Genomic DNA, 6,839 nt, shown 5'->3' with positions numbered 1-6,839 from the left:
TTTAGATGTAAAATAATGTGAACTTAACGATAAAAATATAAAAAGTATGATTAGTTCAATACAAATGACTTTATACGATATTTAGCGGAATTATCACCATTTTTTACCAAATTTTTTTTCTTTTTTTTGTATTCACCCAAATGTATTGTAAATACGTGTTTTAGATGTAAAATAATGTGAACTTAATGATAAAAATATAAAAAGTATGATTAGTTCAATACAAATGACTTTAAACGATATTTAGCGGAATTATCACCATTTTTTACCAAATTTTTTCCCAAATTTTTTTTCTATTTTTTGTATTCACCCAAATGTATTGTAAATACGTGTTTTAGATGTAAAATAATGTGAACTTAACGATAAAAATATAAAAAGTATGATAAGTTCAATACAAATGACTTTAAACGATATTTAGCGGATTCATCACCTGTATTTCAAAATTTTTTTACGACCTTTTATATTCACCCAAATGTATTGTAAAGACGTGTTTTAGATGTAAAATAATGTGAACTTAACGATAAAAATATAAAAAGTATGATTAGTTCAATACAAATGACTTTAAACGATATTTAGCGGAATTATCACCATTTTTTACCAAATTTTTACCCAAATTTTTTTTCTATTTTTTGTATTCACCCAAATGTATTGTAAATACGTGTTTTAGATGTAAAATAATGTGAACTTAACGATAAAAATATAAAAAGTATGATTAGTTCAATACAAATGACTTTATACGATATTTAGCGGAATTATCACCATTTTTTACCAAATTTTTTTTCTTTTTTTTGTATTCACCCAAATGTATTGTAAATACGTGTTTTAGATGTAAAATAATGTGAACTTAATGATAAAAATATAAAAAGTATGATTAGTTCAATATAAATGACTTTAAACGATATTTAGCGGAATTATCACCATTTTTTACCAAATTTTTTCCCAAATTTTTTTTCTATTTTTTGTATTCACCCAAATGTATTGTAAATACGTGTTTTAGATGTAAAATTATGTGAACTGAACGATAAAAATATAAAAAGTATGATTAGTTCAATACAAATGACTTTAAACGATATTTAGCGGAATTATCACCATTTTTTACCAAATTTTTTTTCTATTTTTTGTATTCACCCAAATGTATTGAAAACACGTGTTTTAGATGTAAAATAATGTGAACTTAACGTTAAAAATATAAAAAGTATGATTAGTTTAATAGAAATGACTTAAGACGATATTTAGCGGATTCATCACCTGTATTTCAAAATTTTTTTACGACCTTTTATATTCACCCAAATGTATTGAAAACACGTGTTTTAGATGTAAAATAATGTGAACTTAACGTTAAAAATATAAAAAGTATGATTAGTTTAATAGAAATGACTTAAGACGATATTTAGCGGATTCATCACCTGTATTTCAAAATTTTTTTACGACCTTTTATATTCACCCAAATGTATTGTAAAGACGTGTTTTAGATGTAAAATAATGTAAACTTAACGATAAAAATATAAAAAGTATGATTAGTTCAATAAAAATGACTTTAAACGATATTCAGCGGAATTATCACCATTTTTTACCCAATTTTTTCCCAAATTTTTTTTCTATTTTTTGTATTCACCCAAATGTATTGTAAATACGTGTTTTAGATGTAAAATAATGTGAACTTAACGATAAAAATATAAAAAGTATGATTAGTTCAATACAAATGACTTTAAACGATATTTAGCGGAATTATCACCATTTTTTACCAAATTTTTTTTCTATTTTTTGTATTCACCCAAATGTATTGTAAACACGTGTTTTAGATGTAAAATAATGTGAACTTAACGTTAAAAATATAAAAAGTATGATTAGTTTAATAGAAATGACTTAAGACGATATTTAGCGGATTCATCACCTGTATTTCAAAATTTTTTTACGACCTTTTATATTCACCCAAATGTATTGTAAAGACGTGTTTTAGATGTAAAATAATGTGAACTTAACGATAAAAATATAAAAAGTATGATTAGTTCAATACAAATGACTTTAAACGATATTTAGCGGAATTATCACCATTTTTTACCAAATTTTTTCCCAAATTTTTTTTCTATTTTTTGTATTCACCCAAATGTATTGTAAATACGTGTTTTAGATGTAAAATAATGTGAACTTAACGATAAAAATATAAAAAGTATGATTAGTTCAATACAAATGACTTTAAACGATATTTAGCGGAATTATCACCATTTTTTACCAAATTTTTTTTCTATTTTTTGTATTCACCCAAATGTATTGAAAACACGTGTTTTAGATGTAAAATAATGTGAACTTAACGTTAAAAATATAAAAAGTATGATTAGTTTAATAGAAATGACTTAAGACGATATTTAGCGGATTCATCACCTGTATTTCAAAATTTTTTTACGACCTTTTATATTCACCCAAATGTATTGTAAAGACGTGTTTTAGATGTAAAATAATGTGAACTTAACGATAAAAATATAAAAAGTATGATTAGTTCAATACAAATGACTTTAAACGATATTTAGCGGAATTATCACCATTTTTTACCAAATTTTTTTTCTATTTTTTGTATTCACCCAAATGTATTGTAAACAAGTGTTTTAGATGTAAAATAATGTGAACTTAACGTTAAAAATATAAAAAGTATGATTAGTTTAATAGAAATGACTTAAGACGATATTTAGCGGATTCATCACCTGTATTTCAAAATTTTTTTACGACCTTTTATATTCACCCAAATGTATTGTAAAGACGTGTTTTAGATGTAAAATAATGTGAACTTAACGATAAAAATTTAAAAAGTATGATTAGTTCAATACAAATGACTTTAAACGATATTTAGCGGAATTATCACCATTTTTTACCCAATTTTTTCCCAAATTTTTTTTCTATTTTTTGTATTCACCCAAATGTATTGTAAATACGTGTTTTAGATGTAAAATAATGTGAACTTAACGATAAAAATATAAAAAGTATGATTAGTTCAATACAAATGACTTTAAACGATATTTAGCGGAATTATCACCATTTTTTACCATATTTTTTTTCTATTTTTTTATTCACCCAAATGTATTGTAAACACGTGTTTTAGATGTAAAATAATGTGAACTTAACGTTAAAAATATAAAAAGTATGATTAGTTTAATAGAAATGACTTAAGACGATATTTAGCGGATTCATCACCTGTATTTCAAAATTTTTTTACGACCTTTTATATTCACCCAAATGTATTGTAAAGACGTGTTTTAGATGTAAAATAATGTGAACTTAACGATAAAAATATAAAAAGTATGATTAGTTCAATACAAATGACTTTAAACGATATTTAGCGGAATTATCACCATTTTTTACCCAATTTTTTCCCAAAGTTTTTTTCTATTTTTTGTATTCACCCAAATGTATTGTAAACACGTGTTTTAGATGTAAAATAATGTGAACTTAACGTTAAAAATATAAAAAGTATGATTAGTTTAATAGAAATGACTTAAGACGATATTTAGCGGATTCATCACCTGTATTTCAAAATTTTTTTACGAACTTTTATATTCACCCAAATGTATTTTAAAGACGTGTTTTAGATGTAAAATAATGTGAACTTAACAATAAAAATATAAAAAGTATGATTAGTTCAATACAAATGACTTTAAACTATATTTAGCGGAATTATCACCATTTTTTACCCAATTTTTTCCCAAATTTTTTTTCTATTTTTTGTATTCACCCAAATGTATTGTAAACACGTGTTTTAGATGTAAAATAATGTGAACTTAACGTTAAAAATATAAAAAGTATGATTAGTTTAATAGAAATGACTTAAGACGATATTTAGCGGATTCATCACCTGTATTTCAAAATTTTTTTACGACCTTTTATATTCACCCAAATGTATTGTAAAGACGTGTTTTAGATGTAAAATAATGTGAACTTAACGATAAAAATTTAAAAAGTATGATTAGTTCAATACAAATGACTTTAAACGATATTTAGCGGAATTATCACCATTTTTTACCCAATTTTTTCCCAAATTTTTTTTCTATTTTTTGTATTCACCCAAATGTATTGTAAATACGTGTTTTAGATGTAAAATAATGTGAACTTAACGATAAAAATATAAAAAGTATGATTAGTTCAATACAAATGACTTTAAACGATATTTAGCGGAATTATCACCATTTTTTACCATATTTTTTTTCTATTTTTTGTATTCACCCAAATGTATTGTAAACACGTGTTTTAGATGTAAAATAATGTGAACTTAACGTTAAAAATATAAAAAGTATGATTAGTTTAATAGAAATGACTTAAGACGATATTTAGCGGATTCATCACCTGTATTTCAAAATTTTTTTACGACCTTTTATATTCACCCAAATGTATTGTAAAGACGTGTTTTAGATGTAAAATAATGTGAACTTAACGATAAAAATATAAAAAGTATGATTAGTTCAATACAAATGACTTTAAACGATATTTAGCGGAATTATCACCATTTTTTACCCAATTTTTTCCCAAATTTTTTTTCTATTTTTTGTATTCACCCAAATGTATTGTAAACACGTGTTTTAGATGTAAAATAATGTGAACTTAACGTTAAAAATATAAAAAGTATGATTAGTTTAATAGAAATGACTTAAGACGATATTTAGCGGATTCATCACCTGTATTTCAAAATTTTTTTACGACCTTTTATATTCACCCAAATGTATTGTAAAGACGTGTTTTAGATGTAAAATAATGTGAACTTAACGATAAAAATATAAAAAGTATGATTAGTTCAATACAAATGACTTTAAACGATATTTAGCGGAATTATCACCATTTTTTACCAAATTTTTACCCAAATTTTTTTTCTATTTTTTGTATTCACCCAAATGTATTGTAAATACGTGTTTTAGATGTAAAATAATGTGAACTTAACGATAAAAATATAAAAAGTATGATTAGTTCAATACAAATGACTTTATACGATATTTAGCGGAATTATCACCATTTTTTACCAAATTTTTTTTCTTTTTTTTGTATTCACCCAAATGTATTGTAAATACGTGTTTTAGATGTAAAATAATGTGAACTTAATGATAAAAATATAAAAAGTATGATTAGTTCAATACAAATGACTTTAAACGATATTTAGCGGAATTATCACCATTTTTTACCAAATTTTTTCCCAAATTTTTTTTCTATTTTTTGTATTCACCCAAATGTATTGTAAATACGTGTTTTAGATGTAAAATAATGTGAACTTAACGATAAAAATATAAAAAGTATGATTAGTTCAATACAAATGACTTTAAACGATATTTAGCGGATTCATCACCTGTATTTCAAAATTTTTTTACGACCTTTTATATTCACCCAAATGTATTGTAAAGACGTGTTTTAGATGTAAAATAATGTGAACTTAACGATAAAAATATAAAAAGTATGATTAGTTCAATACAAATGACTTTAAACGATATTTAGCGGAATTATCACCATTTTTTACCAAATTTTTACCCAAATTTTTTTTCTATTTTTTGTATTCACCCAAATGTATTGTAAATACGTGTTTTAGATGTAAAATAATGTGAACTTAACGATAAAAATATAAAAAGTATGATTAGTTCAATACAAATGACTTTATACGATATTTAGCGGAATTATCACCATTTTTTACCAAATTTTTTTTCTTTTTTTTGTATTCACCCAAATGTATTGTAAATACGTGTTTTAGATGTAAAATAATGTGAACTTAATGATAAAAATATAAAAAGTATGATTAGTTCAATACAAATGACTTTAAACGATATTTAGCGGAATTATCACCATTTTTTACCAAATTTTTTCCCAAATTTTTTTTCTATTTTTTGTATTCACCCAAATGTATTGTAAATACGTGTTTTAGATGTAAAATAATGTGAACTTAACGATAAAAATATAAAAAGTATGATTAGTTCAATACAAATGACTTTAAACGATATTTAGCGGAATTATCACCATTTTTTACCAAATTTTTTTTCTATTTTTTGTATTCACCCAAATGTATTGAAAACACGTGTTTTAGATGTAAAATAATGTGAACTTAACGTTAAAAATATAAAAAGTATGATTAGTTTAATAGAAATGACTTAAGACGATATTTAGCGGATTCATCACCTGTATTTCAAAATTTTTTTACGACCTTTTATATTCACCCAAATGTATTGAAAACACGTGTTTTAGATGTAAAATAATGTGAACTTAACGTTAAAAATATAAAAAGTATGATTAGTTTAATAGAAATGACTTAAGACGATATTTAGCGGATTCATCACCTGTATTTCAAAATTTTTTTACGACCTTTTATATTCACCCAAATGTATTGTAAAGACGTGTTTTAGATGTAAAATAATGTGAACTTAACGATAAAAATATAAAAAGTATGATTAGTTCAATACAAATGACTTTAAACGATATTTAGCGGAATTATCACCATTTTTTACCCAATTTTTTCCCAAATTTTTTTTCTATTTTTTGTATTCACCCAAATGTATTGTAAACACGTGTTTTAGATGTAAAATAATGTGAACTTAACGTTAAAAATATAAAAAGTATGATTAGTTTAATAGAAATGACTTAAGACGATATTTAGCGGATTCATCACCTGTATTTCAAAATTTTTTTACGAACTTTTATATTCACCCAAATGTATTTTAAAGACGTGTTTTAGATGTAAAATAATGTGAACTTAACAATAAAAATATAAAAAGTATGATTAGTTCAATACAAATGACTTTAAACTATATTTAGCGGAATTATCACCATTTTTTACCCAATTTTTTCCCAAATTTTTTTTCTATTTTTTGTATTCACCCAAATGT

This window comes from Diuraphis noxia, unplaced genomic scaffold (genome assembly GCF_037042655.1).
Source record: "Diuraphis noxia isolate RWA-SAM2 unplaced genomic scaffold, SU_Dnox_SAM2 contig0007, whole genome shotgun sequence".
Taxonomy (NCBI): domain Eukaryota; kingdom Metazoa; phylum Arthropoda; class Insecta; order Hemiptera; family Aphididae; genus Diuraphis; species Diuraphis noxia.
The sequence above is the reverse complement of the archived record's forward strand: the minus strand, read 5'-3'. Positions refer to the sequence as shown.